General features: G+C 36.7%; 1 protein-coding gene across 36 annotated transcripts in view; it reads left to right on the forward strand.

The window, feature by feature from the left end:
• TENM3 (teneurin transmembrane protein 3) overlaps positions 1-15,716 on the forward strand; it is a 2,220,601-nt gene that overhangs the window by 1,588,591 nt on the left and 616,294 nt on the right. The window contains exon 1 of one of the 36 annotated variants that reach the window (XM_075127824.1): positions 5,436-5,828. The exons of the other annotated variants lie outside the window; for them this stretch is intronic. The gene's annotated coding sequence lies outside the window, so the exon portion shown is untranslated. Of the gene's footprint in view, positions 1-5,435; positions 5,829-15,716 lie in introns of those variants that run through there. 36 annotated transcript variants of the gene reach the window in all.

Below are 15,716 nucleotides of genomic sequence, written 5' to 3' on the forward strand. Positions count from 1 at the left end.
TAACAGAAAGAAAAGGAGTACTTGTGGCACCTTAGAGACTAACCAATTTATTTGAGCATGAGCTTTTGTGAGCTACAGCTCACTTCATCGGATGCATGCTGTGGAAACTGCAGCAGACTTTATTTATACACAGAGAATATGAAAAAATACCTCCTCCCACCCCACTGTCCTGCTGGTAATAGCTTATCTAAAGTGATCATCAGGTGGGCCATTTCCAGCACAAATCCAGGTTTACTCACCCTCCACCCCTCCACACAAATTCACTCTCCTGCTGGTGATAGCCCATCCAAAGTGACAACTCTTTACACAATGTGCATGATTATAACAGAAGTTAATCTTTCTGCGGGGAAAAACTATAGATAATAATAAATTCTGCATAAATTTGATGTATGCTATGGGAAACTGAATAGTTCTATAAGAGATCTGTATATTGACTTCTGACACTAAAAAGTATATACATTCTTCTCAATAGGGATTGAGAGTAGTTATCTGATAGTACCTCATGTTGTGGAAGACTGTTGTATCAGTCAGTATCCCTTAAATTTCTCACAGAATTGTGTAACTAATGCACAAGGAAGACTATAAAGGCTCTTTGTGATGGCTACTAATTATGATTAGGAAATGATTATGTGGTTGTTTATAAAGCCATAAAATTACCTCAATCAATATCTGGAAGTAACCTAGTAACAATATGGGAAAGTCATTTTTTGTATTCCAAATTATATGCAGACTGTTTCCGGTTCTTCTTTGAGAATACAGTAAGGAGGGTCAGCAGTAATGTTCAGTGAAAACATCATTTTCACTAGAGCTCAACCTCACTATAGCAGTGGTTTATCTACAAACTAAGGTAATAGAAAAGCATGACCCGCATTTAAAGGTTGATTTGTGTTATAATCCATACATTAGGTGGCTCCAAAATGAATGTATGTAGGGTCCTATCTTGCCTTAATTAAGGTAATTAAGACATATTTCTCTCTGCAGACAGCCATTTAATTTTATGGCTTTGTCAGTGATCAGATTAGAATATTTGTTTTACAATTTTACCACAATTTAACAGCAGAGGAAAATAAATGTCATGATTTATTTCTGGCAGTAAACCATGCTAATAGAAATATCTGAGATGTTCCTGTGGGTGTTTTAGCTTTTAGCTTATTCTCCCCCCACCCCTCACATCTCCATACTAACTAATACTTGCACAGTGCTTTTAATTTAATATTGACAAATTACTAAAATTTGGATTCCCTCCGGGACTGTTAACTGTCCAGTCCATATGATTTTCAGGAAGTTTTCTTCTACCCAAAGAAGGAGGTCTGTGATATTTACTAATTTAGTTATCCATTTATCGTGGTTTGGTTTTGAATCTTAGATTTAGTCCAAACATGTGTTTTGTCCAGATTCATGCGTGCATCCTCCAGGACAGTTTGCTTCAACGCCTTCACACACTGAGAGAGCTTTCCAGCTGCAAGGCTCGCTGGGGTTAGTCACAGTGTACACCTATACCCAATTAAGTTAGGCAGAGCCACAAATACTCGTTTCTACAATGTGCTTGGACAAATGTAATAACAGTACAATTATGAAGTCCAGAGGTTATCTTCTTAGAGCCTTTGTGAAACCTGAGACCCCGATGACCCAAAGGAATGCTTTGACATGCGTGTAAAACATGCACAGGAGAAATGAGACAACTCTGCTGTGTTTTCGAACGGAAATACTAAGTAGCTGTTAAGTCAGTCCCTCTCTGATCCTGTACAGGGACAAAAACCATGAAGCTAATTGTACGAAAGAACAAATGGGAATAGTAACTGTCACATTATGGTCAGCAAACAAGATTGAGCAGCCGAAACAAGCTTTTTTTTTTTTTTTAATGCTTTATCCTTATCCACAGTAATGCACAACGCTAGCTATTGAGATCCCATATAGGCAATCTCTTATCTAACTGTCCTAAACCACATTTTGATGCTTACCCCAAAAGCAAAACTGGTAGCGGGAATCAATTTCCTCCGGTATAAGCTGCATTTCAGTGGTATTTGACAGCGAAGGGGTTTTGCGATATTTTCTATTCAGACACTTGCATATCCTGAAAAGGGTATATAGTCTTAGAGACAGCAAGCGTTTCCAAGCACTGTGCCATTATCCAGTACATAAAGACTGTGATAACGTACACCTCCAAAAGAACACATTAGAGGAACTTAACAAGTTTGGGAAGTACATAACGACATCTTGAATTTACCTCATCTTCTCGTTTTATTGGTAATTAGTGCAGGAGCCAGTATGTCTTGAGTGAGAGTACATTCTGCTCTCTTCCTTCAGTAACACCTAGACTCACAGAAGAAAGCAAGATTTATTGATCGTCACATAAAAAAGTCTCTATTTAATTCATATAAGGAATGCATATTCTTTTGTTCTGGCGCTACAAAATACAAGCTTATTAGCATCCTAAAACCGTGAAGCTGCTGCTTCTGTTACATTTTTTTTTTAAAAAGTCTAGACGGTGATTTTTAGCAAGTTTAGCCACATTTAATGACAGTCTTTAGAAAGATACTAGCCTACAGAGATTTAAAACAAATGTGACTTTACACTTTTTAAATTAGTTTAAACTCTGAAGGCTGAAATGTAATTAAACTTTGTAAGCCTAATCATACTACCTCAGTAAAGTTAGAGTACTAAAAATAATGTACTGTGGACTTCAGAAATGCAGACAAGCATTTGACAGTAGTTCATCCTATTGAGCTTTGAATGAGGAAGAAGGTTTATAATCTCTGTATATAAGGCAGGAAAATCTTAATTCACTGTGTTTGGAGATGACAGAAAGTTCATCTTGGTATATCATGAGATTTGGCTAAATTAGAGCAAATGCCTTATCACCCTTAAGAAAGCATTTTGAATATTGACAGCTGGATAACATCGCATTTTTCATTTAACATTAGAACAATATAAGCCAAAAAGAAAAATTATACCAAAGCCCTCGCTGTAAAAGTTGTTTTTAAATTTAACAGTCATTGCTGTTGTTTATACTACATAGATGTATTTATGATGTCTGGTATCAAGTCAAGAATATTCACGTTTATCTAGCTAAATATATTTTGATATAAAGTTAATGTAATCAACATTTTCACATTTTGATTGCTTTCCTAATAGGAGTTCAGAATGTGAGTAGCAGATTTTAATCGCAAAGCAAGTTAATACTGTATACAACTCCTATCTTTGTCTGTATACTTCATTTTATTATAAGTGTTAAAATGAGCAAATCTAGGTGTGGTGTAAACAAAACTTTCAAACTGTTTCTTGAGATGTATTTATACTTCCTGCTTTTTGAACCGAAATCCCCATCATTTAAGTAACACCACCGGAGCCAGGACAGTATACATTTCTGTCCCACTGGTTTATTTTTAGCGTCGTCAGAAACGTAAACTAAACTATGTGTAGGGATTTAGAAACAATTAGCCTGTAATATTTCAACTTTGTAGCGAAAATAAGTTGTTTATATTATAAAATAGCCACAGTATTTCCTTTAGATTAAATATTATAATTACGCTTGTCTATTATATATGCTGTAAAAATGTTTGATAATGCAGGATGATTGTTCTTTGATGAGGTACACACTGTAATTTACAGATGTGGCTCTCGTTGCTCGTACATCACTCAGGAATCAGTTTAGATGTCCAGATGCATTGCTTCCCAGATTGAACCCTCCACACTATAAATGCTCGTTAAAAGCAATAGGAGACAAATGGGTAAAACACCATAGAAAAGAAAGAATTGTTGAGTGGATCATAGGTAAGGCTAACTATGCTTGTCAATAACATAATATATAATTATGTGTATATAATTTCCCCGATTACATGGTATTTCCAAGTAATTGCATACCTTGGGAATTTACTAAGAAACTTTTTGGATAATATAGTGGCGTTTCCATTATTGAGTCGGAAAGGTGATTGAATATATCTGAGACTGGAATATCAGCATACCGTGGCAGATAGCTCCGGCAGCTAAATGTTTAAAACACTGTTAATTTCATGAACATTAGTGAACGTTCATAGTTGGTGTGTAGAACTTCTTTAAGCCTAAAATGAAAGACATAAAAAGAGGAATTATGGTTATTTCTCTGTTTTAGAGGAGGGCCAGGGCCAGGATATTCAGGAATATGAATGTGAAGATTAATGTTATAATGCATTAATGACTGTTACAGGTGGATACTTTGTATACAGTCCACTACTGACTCTGACTGCTATCTACTTTTTGTGCCGGTTGGGGCGGGGGAGATTGCTGGAAAAGGAGAGTGAGAGGAGGAAGAAAAATAAACAGAAGTTTCTCTATGCCTGTGTATGTGTACGTGTATGTATGGATAGGGGGGAAATTTATTTTAAAAGGAAACCTCATAAATTACAATCAGGTGTTGGCCTTTGTTGATATTGTTCTAAGTCTAGTCTACTTTCGAACAATCTTCAAGTTAGGCCACAGAGCAAATATTTCAGCTGTACTATCGCACAGCTAAAATAGGTAGGAGAGTGTTTTACTTATGGGTACAAAGACTTCGGGCTTATCACAAGGTGTACGCTTCAGACAACGGGTTGTTCATAAACATCGCAGGTCACTCTCATGAGCTATTTTAAATGGGGTCCGGCTGCTGGGTTTGTGAAACCTTAATTATACCCCTCTGCTTCCGCATCAATCTTCCTAGACAGTCTCTTGCTCGCTCCCACCTTATCTAGGGACTCAGCTGACCTAATATGCCCAACCTCTGAAACACCAAGAAAAGTATTTTCTAAGACTGTCAGAGGTTTTGAGTACATTGATGACGTGCATGCACTGGGGTAAAAATGGAGTTATTTATCACCATTATCACCCTCCCCATGGAAAAATCAATCAACCAGCCCCCTTGCCCCCAATAAAAACCCGCTCTCCTGGCGCTGGTCGGAGAGAATATATCATGAGGCTGTAAGTTCATTAGTGTTTGCAATCAGTAGCGTGCAGACACCCTCATCAGGGCAGAAAGCTGCAAAGAGCCATTCATCAGCGTGAAGTGTTAGTCATGGATGACCCCTAAATCATTGCACTAGTAGTAGATGTACTGATTGGTCACAGCATGGGAGCCTCGGTATTTTACATTAACCAAGGCAGGCGGCAGCGGCGGGGAAGAAGGCAAAGGTGGTTCAGTCCAGCAAATCCCAGCTGGCAGGAAAACGCAGCCAAGGGGACATCTTTGCGGAAAGGGGAGCAGAGGGAAGCCACCGTCCACTCGGCAGGCGCTGGAGCGGAGGCGCTGGGGATTATAAATGCTCAGGCGGGTCCCCGTCGCCCTGCGCTGGGGCGCGGATCTCGCCCCCCTCCCCCTGCTCTGCGCTGGGGCGGCGCATGGTAGGCTCCTCTCGCGTGTGCGGCTGACTGGCAGGGGCTGGAGCTGCTGCTGAGCCAAGTCTCCCGTCCGGGTTCCCGGTGTTAGTGCACAATTACGTCCTCCCGGCGGCGGTGGCTGCTGGTCCCGGGCACGTTACTGTAGCGTCCTCCCCTTCTCCGGAGCCGCTCCCGAGAGCGGAAAGCAACGCGTCCCCGCGCGCCCTGTCAGCCAGGGGAGGACCGAGCCAGAGGGGCCTGGGGGAGGCGGGGGAGAGGGAGAAAGTGAACTCCTGGGCGCGGTGCGTTTCTCCCCCCGCCCCTAGCAGGGTGCAGCAGCGGGCAGGGGAAGGAACTTGTAACTCTTTTCCTTTCTTTTCTGCTTTCCCCTCCCCCCGCTTTTGGCCAAGCGCTGGGTGCGTGGTGCTTTCCCCGGCGCCGCTGCTGGGATACTGAGAGCAGGAGGAGGAGAGCCGGAGCGAGCTTGGCAGCCCTGGGTAAGTGGAGCGCTGCTCTCTGTGCTGGTCCGAGTGGCCGGTGGCTGTGGGGGAGCGAGCGGGGTGGCGCTGCCGCTGCGAGCGGAGCAGGGTGCCAGGAGCCCGGGGAGTCGGAGAGACTTGCTTAAATCGGGACTCGTGTCCTTCCCCTCCCGGGGGCTGCAAGCGGAGTGAGCCGGTCTGCTGGGAGTGTGTGGCAGGCTCTCCCCCCTCCCCCCAACACTATTTCCTCTCTCCTGCCCCCGTCTCCAGGATCCCCTCCTCTGAGGGGAACTTGGGCTGCTGGCAGCTGCTGTTTGGTTCCCCGCTAAATACCCCACCGTGAGGAGGGGACGGACACGGGGACCACGAGAGGAGGAAAACGCGCCGAGCAAATGAGCGGAGTTTTTGTAGAACGAGCTCATCCGAGTTCTGTGCTTCTCCCTGCTGGCGATGCTCTCCGCTTGCGTGGTGCTGCTGTTCCCAAACGTGGGTCTCGCAGTCCTTGCTGAAACGATGCAGTGAGTAAGCGTACACACACTACTTATCCCAAACATACACTTTGTACGCTAGCAAAGGTGCGGGCTTGCACGTTATTGCATTCTAGTGTAGATCTAGTGCAGAGAGATCTGCTACCACAGCAGTTTCATTTATTTTCTCACGTCACTTCATTACACTTGGAAGATAAATGAAAGTGTCCAGACTTTTATTTTGTAAGAGTAATGGAAGTTGAAGAAGTGTAAAAGGTTGCCCTGGCTTGACTTGTGGTAGATTTTAACATGGTTCATGTTATCTGTGATCTGTATGCTTAAGATTGTCTTTATTCATAGCACTATATTTCTTATCTTCTGACAATGTATTTGTCAAACGATTGTAGACAGTGGCAGACCCCATTGGGTGGTCTGTACACTCTGGAAATAGAAATATGTTCAGGTTTTCCCTGTTCTTTCTGTTACTTTAAAGAAGAAAGAAAAGAGAATGGGCAGGGATATTCTTTTTACTTGTGTTCAGTAAATTGCAAAGAAAATGTAAAATAAGCAGCGTTAATATGTAGTGACTGAAACAGATTCCAAGTTGCTGGCGTTTTGTTTGTTCTAATGATATTATTTAAACTTCCTGTATTTTTGTTTTCTTTCTTAGAAGAATACTGTGCTTGATATGGTCAGTCGTGTCAGTGCCTGTGGTTTGTGTGCTAAAAAGTTTTATATTGTAAACTTCACTTTATAACCAAGTAATTTACCATATTAAAATACACAAAAAATAGCCTGTATGTCGACCCACAATCTTAAGTTCTAATATCGGTCATTACTCTGTGGTCTTCTGCAGTTTAAGGTTCTTTCAAATTTGTTTATATTTAGATTCAAAACTGTTTTTAGTGTGAGAATAGTGAAATAGCCTGCATCTGTACTCACTAAATGTGATAAACCTGTTTGACATTAGAAATTTTTTAACTTTACAAATTGTTATCTTTCTTTGTATGATATCCAGTATATTGCTTATTTTGCTTCTAGATGCAGATGTTTTGCCTTAACTATATTTAACAGTTTAAAAAAATTCTATGCATAGGTAAATTCCAATATTGAGTTTCAAAGCACAAATTTAAATGTAAACATGATACCTCTATAAGATAACTAATGAACTTAAAATGGCAAATTAAATTAGGTGCATGTTCCTTGAAGAAAAATACAATAAACACAACTATAATTCCCCCTAAAAACAAAAAAAACCCACACAAACAAAACTGAACAAAAAACTGATATTCAGGATTACAAATAAATGCACATAAAGACGATTGTGGAAGAATTTCTATACATATGTTCTATACCAAAATGTAATTGTATGTAAATACAAAACAGGAAAAAATATACACTCTTAGACCTTAGAATGGACTGTTGATTATATAAAATAAAAATGTTAAAGTTGTCTAGAACATTATTTTTCAAATTGTGTTATATTACACTGCTGTATGGGTTCCTTTTTTTTTTGTCACTATGGACTTGTTACATTACTTATTTAGTCTCAAACTAGAAGACAGGCTACTGTGTGTGTGTATGTATGTGTAATATGTAGAAAGTGAGCTAATTTTACATGTGTAAAAACTGAAAGATATAGGATGGTCAAATAGTTTTTCCATCAAAAATAAATCCTTTTTGTTTAAAATTTAGTGGGAAGGGGAAAACTCCAGATCAGCATTCATAATCCAGTTAGTAAGTTAAAACTGGTACTTCAGTTAAACCCCTTTTGATTGAGGAGTAATTATCCTATACACAAACAGCCAAGCCGGTAGGGTATACCAAAAGAAAATGGATTTAAAGATACAAATCAATGTGCAAATAAACAATTTTTATTGGAGATAAACCATACAAATACTAGAAAATGAAATTTTGGCAAAGTTGAAGTTCATTACATTGTCGTCTTCTCCTAGAAACATAACAGTTAACAAACTATAGTTCCAGTTCTGTAAGGTGCTGAGCACTGTCAACTGCATTGAAATCAATGAGCCTTATCCAAAACCCATGAAAGTGAAGGAAAAAACTCCCATTGACTTCCATGGACTTTGCATTAGGCCCAGTAGGAACTGTGAGCGCACAGCACCTTGTGAGATTAGACCATGTATACAAAACTGCATTGTGCTATGTAGATCTGAAAGAAAATGCAAATAACTTATAGTAAAACTTTGGGACAGAAGTATCTTGTATTCTAACATGAGATTGAATTTACTGAAGTTAATGCTGACATATAAAATTCTAACTTTTAGAAAATACATATCCCTATTTAAACATACTGTAGCAATGAAAAAAATCTGAAGGAAAATCTCTTCCAAATACTTTTCTCTTGAGTTATTTTGTTATGCACAAATATATTGTATTTTGCTTGATCAGTTTGACAAAGACCATGTTTGAACTACTGTGTGCATGAAATAGACATGTTAAATCTGAGCACAGAAAATATATGGTATTCCTAATTCTATTTTAGAAGCTTATTTTACTTTATTACTTTACTACCTGTTTTCTTGTATGTGAACTCTTCTAACTACTTTGCTGTTTTAACAGATATGGATTGCGAATTTGCCACTTTAGCCCGCTGCAATTAGTCTTTCTGCTAGTTTATTCAATTGAACCCTGTTTATCAAATAGGATTCTACTGTATTATCATGAAGACTTTGGTTGGGTGCAAGAAATTTCTCCCTTCCCCAAATAACTCATTGAACTTAGGAGTTCTTTTATGGCACTTTCAGTATGAGTGACAAGTTGCACAAATATAGGATCAATGAACTGTATCATATTAAAATGTAGTGTTAATGTATGAAGGTTTCCAATTTTCAGTAACCTTTTATTTAAAAGCCCATATTTAAGATGGGTTCTACATTGTCAGTTTACACAGTTTTTGAAAAATAAATCTTTAAAGTTTTGGAAGTTACAAAGGCTTTACAGTAGAAATGTGCACTTTAAAAAGCTTTCCTTTTTTTAGTTCTAAAACTGATTAATTGCTATGTCTTATAAACCCTGATTTATTTAATACTTTTTTTTTCATACCAAGCATTACCATTATGAAGCTCTCCTTATAATTGAGATTAATGTTTCTGAGCAAAGAAGTGATTTGGAGGGCTGTATTCATTTTGAGTGCTGTTCTAATCAATTTTAGATACAGCGTTTCACAATGTATCAGTCTGCATCCAAACCGGCCTTATTATGTAGAATTAACTTGTTGGTGATTGATAGCAGGACTGCTCCAGCTTGAGAAGTCATTTGTTTCAAAACAAGTGTTATGGCTTCTAAGAGTTTCAGACTATTGGGTCACACTACTCGGATGCCCTTTCTGTGGCCTGATGGAAGCTTTATAGAAGAGTTAGAGAAAATGAGGCTGTTTTACGAACAATTAATTCATGCATCTTTGAATGTTGTTTTTAAACTGCTGCCTAGGTACAAAGTCATGTATTTCCTTTAAATCTGGAATGATAAGAAATTATTTGTAAATAATACTTTACCATGATACTGCGTGTCTTGAACATTATTTTGAAGAATAACTTGTTCTTCTACAAAGGTATAAATATTTTAACTTCCCAAATCATAAATAATGGGAATGGTCTTTGTGTACAATATGTAAACCTACTGCTGTGTGATATAACTTTACTGTTTGAGGTGTTCGATATAACCCAGGTAATGAAAGGTAGTGCATGGGGAAGTAATTCTTTATCCTTTTCCAAAAAGAGTAAGGATAGTAGATGTTCTCATGCCTGCTGTGATATCTGCATATTTTGTTCTCTGTCTATGTCTTCTACCTCGTCTTCATGAACATTTTGTTATAGACCAAAAGTACATGTTTGCGTTTTACTGCTGAGTGTGACACACAAATATATGTAGTTCAATAGAACTCAAATCAGGATGACAAGATTAAAACAATGTGGTATGAAATAAAGCAAAGAAATAGAGGGTCCTTAAAAAACAACAAACAAAAACCCCAATGAGTTGTGCCAGGTCTTTAGTTTGGTGTTGCTTTCATTTGTGTATGGTCTGTCCAGTGGTTTTAATCTCTGTCACGCTATTGACACTAAATACATGGCTGATAGATTTTCACTTTAGATAGAGTTTAGATAATTCTGGGTGTGTTACAATTAAACTATTGAATATAAGTGTTTTCAGAGTTAGTTTTGCCTAATCACAAGAACACAAGATACAGAAATTATGAAATGTTTGCCCAATTACATAGTTAAATATTAAACACAACTACAGAAAGGCTGGTGGTGTTTGTGGAAGAACCATACATTCTTTTACATGTTATCTTTCTGTACGTGTTCATCTTAACCTGTAGCTGAAATAGCCGTAACAGAAGTCCAGAACTCTTACAAAGGGAATAATCTTTTTCAACAAGTTCCAGAGTACAGAATAATAACACTTGCAATAATAACCTTTAGAGTCTCTTTCCAGACTGATGTCTGTCTGCATTGCATGCATGCATGCATGCATACATTTTTTTTTCCAGTGCAAGTTTGGAATAAAATATTCACATAAAAATAATATAAAATAACACCTTTAACTGATACAAGATAGAAAATTCATAGTGAAGATTGAAATTCTGGCTCTTAACTTCCTTTGTTGTGTCAAGATATGTCATGTCTAGGAACAGGGTGTACATCTATGTATATTATAACACTGAAACTCAACAGACAAGTTAAAGATCAGCTGGCAATCTTACTTTGAATTTTGGCTTTCATTAATATAAACTTCATTGTTTAGTGTGTGTGTGTGTGTGTCTGAAAGTTAATGGTCATGAATCCAGACAAAACAAACCATTAAATTATATCCAGGACACTGAATTGGGCTCAACATTTTCCAGTGCTAAATTAATATCTCTTGCAAACCCATTGAAATCAATGGACTAGGTGGGGTCTAAATCTGGCTGGCTATATCTATTGTGAAAATTCTTTATTGTAAATTACTTGTGTATGATAGATTGTAATGGCTACTTCAATGCAGTTAGTCTCCATTCTAATCTGGCATTCATGCATGCACATCAAATCTGTTTTTTAAAAAAACTATTTTCAATTTCAGAAAAGAAACAATCTGTTTAGGACATTTTTTGATCAACCTTTAAAAATTTTTTTTGCAGTAATTAAGAAATCAAAAGATAGTGTGTGCTGAAACATTGTAAAGTGAGAAATCTTTTTTCATTTATCAGTCTGCTGTAACTAGTATATTTCTTGAATTTGTTTTTGCTTTAAAGATTATTGCAATTACTACATTATTTTGCAGAAAACTATCTGCCAGCTTTATTTTTATACTGTTTAAAATAGTCCTCTAATCTAAAGAAAGAGAATACTTTCTTCTAATGACATACATGCTGTTCTAAATCAGTATAACCAACTCTCCATAGAGAAGGAACAGATAGTCAGATCTTCAATGCATGATTCATATGAAGGTGGTATTGTTCGTGGGGTTTTTTTTGTTTTTTTTTTAAATTGGGCTGGGTGTAAATGTGCATAATTGCTGCATTTTCAGGTTTTTCTGTGTGACTTTATACAAAGTATCCCCTTTTGGCAAATCAGATTTCATTGGCACAAATTTAGTATTTAATCTCTATACCTACTTTTTACATCTCGTTTATTTCCAATGGAATGTTTTCAACTTTTTAGTACTTCTGTTACTTTAAAAGAATTAACTGATTATTATTATTAATTATTTTTAGGGGTTTATTCCACTTTGAGGCAGCCATGTGTCTCTCTTTAACATTCATATCTTATGTGCCCATTGAGTGGAAAGTAGACTATTTTGTCTAAAATGTCTAGTTAGAATTTTTAATTGAAGTTTTATTCTTACTAAATTTTTGCATCCAAGTTACAGAAATCTAATGTAGCATCTTGTATTAATATTTTGCATTACAGCTTTAAGTATGGAGGTGAAATAATTGTCCCTATAGGAAATCAATAACCTATGGAAATAACAATCCTAAAAATGAATACTGACAGTAGTATAAACCATCAGTTGTCTATTGATACTGTAAAATGTGGTAGCAAAGTCAGTTTGCGGTTTGTGCTGCATTACTTTCTGTCAGCATGAAGCATTTTTATTTTTAAATAACAGTAAAATCACAGTAGACTGGGGTCCAATGTGTTTGTTCTATTTCTTTATTTGAGATTTTACAATTTCTGATAGTTTAAAAAAACTACTCCCGGTGCTGTAATTGGTGAAGCATAGATTTAAAATATGGATTTTCTTCTCTTGAGAGAGAGAACACAATAGACAACCACATTTCAGAGTCTTTAAAAGAAATTGAACAGTGTAAACAGCACATTATTCACTATAAACCAACTCACTGAAGGATAAAAAGTTTCCTAAAATATAGAGTTCTGAGATGAGTTTTGCATTTGACTTAATTTCTTTCGGGTCAAAGGGTAGGTGAACGTTTTTAAAGTACAGTCATCTAAGAAATCATTGGTGCTAATAAATGGTCATTCAGATTAGCAAACAGTATATAGTACTTTGGCTGTCATACAGGTATAGGCCCTTCCACTGCTGTTGAACTCAGAGCATTTGCCATTGACTATTTTATTAAGTTACATTATATCAGAGAGATGTGTGGTGCTTCATAAATAAAATGTATAGGACCTTGGCCAAAAAATTATAATCTAAATAACGGGGTGGGGGGGCAGGTCATTAATACTAATTACTAGGAGCATCAGCATTTCCTTAATACCAAAAAACATCATAAGTAATTTATTTCACTTATCTACAGAATAGAATGTAATAAAAATCTCTCATCAGAACATGAAGTAAATATTAGTACCTATAGGTAACCATTGGTAGATTAATAAACACAATTTATTCTCTGAAAAATAAACATTTTCCTAGCAAACTGATAGTTATTAAAACATGTATAATACGACCAGTAAATTTGATCACAAATTATTGTCTATAAACTAAGAGGAAAAGTGCCAACAGGATTACTCTTTTTATGGCTAATTCTTTAATAACAACTGAAGCTAGGAGTGCGCTGGATGCTCCTCTGTTGTAATCCAGCGTACCTCCATTGACTTCGGTGGATGTGTGGTGATTTACACTAGTTGTGGAACAGGGCTAGGGTCTCTCGGAATGAGACATTTGCCGTTAATAAATTTTAACTTTACTATGTTAGCCCTTTCTTTCCTCTTCAGCAAAATATAAATAATTCTTTCCATTCATAAAATGTATTATTTATTTGAGTGAATGCTGATGGTCTGAGCCTTATTGCTTTCCAGTGGTATCCTTAATTTTGCATTAAAAAACCTGACAAAGCAGAAAATAATGTTCAATTTTTCTTGTAAAAGTCTGTCCTCATTCATACCATTGAAATTATAAAGCTTTCAGTGTCTTCCTTATCCCCTCTCAGGAGATGTTTCTGATTTGCATGCCAGTGGTCTAGTCTGAATCATGCAGTTGTAGCTAGGAAAAGGTTTGATTATGGTTCAGCCAGTCATCTTCTTTGTTCTGTGATGACATAGTGACTGAGCAGTCATATGATTCTGTAATACTGGGGAGGGCTGGGGGTGGAGAGGAAAAATCATTGGAGTTCTATTATTCAGTCAGCAGTCAAGGACGTTGTAGGTATTTTACTGCTATCCCATATGACCAGTAAATTGATAAGACCTTTTGCAAAAGTAGAACTTCAGGTCCGCTACTTCTGCACATATGATTGTCCACAGTTTTTTCAGGAATACTGAAAGGTTATAGCTTGAATTTGACAAGTCATACTGGTAGACATTCAGGTGAGACTTCAGCTTTGATTTCCTTTCATCCATAATTAATTAGCAAATCAAGACTTTGGCCAGTGGAACCCTTGAGCAATATAGGCTTCATGTGTTTTTATTTTGAGCATGATTTAACATGTTGTACTGATCACTTAATTGGGGGCAAAAGATTATATGGAATTTATCTTTTACAGCTTTTCCCCTTTTATTTTGTTACAGTTTAATAGCAGCAAACCCATAACATTTATAGTTGTATAATGTTCAAATGAAATAATTTGGTTTTTTACATAAACAGTTGACAGAGGAGGAATGATCTTTAAATGAATAGTGGTCACACAATGTTGTTTTGCTAAGTATGCACCTCGGTACAGAACTGCAGAAAAACTTGATTTCCCCCCTCCCCATCCGTATCTCAGGTAAATTGTATAATGCTGTGATTTCAATAAATATTTGAGAGCTTAATGATGTGAGGTGCTGCATACCTCTTACAAGATGTTTAGTATCCTAAGGTCTCGGTGAAGTCAGTGGGAGTTAAGGATGCTCGGCTCCTCACAGGATTGGGCTGTGAGGGAAGAACAATCTTGAATGGAGATGTTCATGCTTATGCTGCCGTTCTATGGATCTTTCACCTATTTAATTATAGTCTGCCAGTAATGTTTAGTGATCTATCTATGTAGAGAATGAACTGGAAATGCATTTGTGTTAATAGATTTTGTTTGTTTGAAGCTTGAAAGCAATAAATTGCATAAAAAAGAGTGGGCTAATTAATGCAACCATCAAAATACATTACAGAGAAAAATGTCTTTTAAAGCACAAGAAAATTTGAATACAAACACTTAGCACAGACTAGATTGTTTTTGAAGTGTTTAAATGGCTCTCAGAAGTGCATATCCATCTTTATTATTCTTTTAATAAAGCTAAGTTCAAAATGATGCTTTGTTTCATGAAGTAGCCAAATAGTTACTTATGGCACGGTATGTAATATTAGAACTTTTAACAATATATTTAAATACGGTACAGTTATTAAATTCAACGGACTGAATAAATGGACCTCATGAATAAGAGCTAAATTATAATATAAAACACACCATAGCCAAATTAATTAGGATGTTTAATCAAGAGAATTCCAGCTAGGCTGCATACAGTATGGATATGTATTTAATTTTTGAAATTTAATATTAGCTGTGTAGGTCAACCCTCGCTTTAGTGCAGTAGTGGCAGAAGCTTAATATCTTCCAGGTGTTTTTATATAAATCTATTTTTTGAAGCAAGATATTTTAACTCTGTTATGAAGAGGTTTGATGTGGTGTGACAAACGAGGGACTTGAAAACGATGGCAAAGTGATTTTTCTATGGATGCCATCAGCTAATTCTCTAAACATCAGAGGATAGAAGTGTTTTTATCTATTTGTAATGTAGTAAAAAAATAAGCACTTTAACAGATCTTTTTCAGCATACTTCATATTTATTTGGAGCAAACTCTTTTATGTCAGTTATACAAATGATCTGTATTTAAGTATCAAATTTTATTAGGCTATGAATGGTAAAGTATCATTACTACCTGAGTTCTGAAAAGGCTACTTCTCCCTTTGAAAACCCTAACTCTAAAGAAACTGTTAAAATGTTCATAGGAATGGATTTTCTGCAGTTGTTTTTTTTTTCTTTCTTTTTTTAAGTTAATAGTA

The sequence above is a fragment of the Caretta caretta genome, chromosome 4 (assembly GCF_965140235.1).
Source record: "Caretta caretta isolate rCarCar2 chromosome 4, rCarCar1.hap1, whole genome shotgun sequence".
In the NCBI taxonomy this organism is placed as follows: domain Eukaryota; kingdom Metazoa; phylum Chordata; order Testudines; family Cheloniidae; genus Caretta; species Caretta caretta.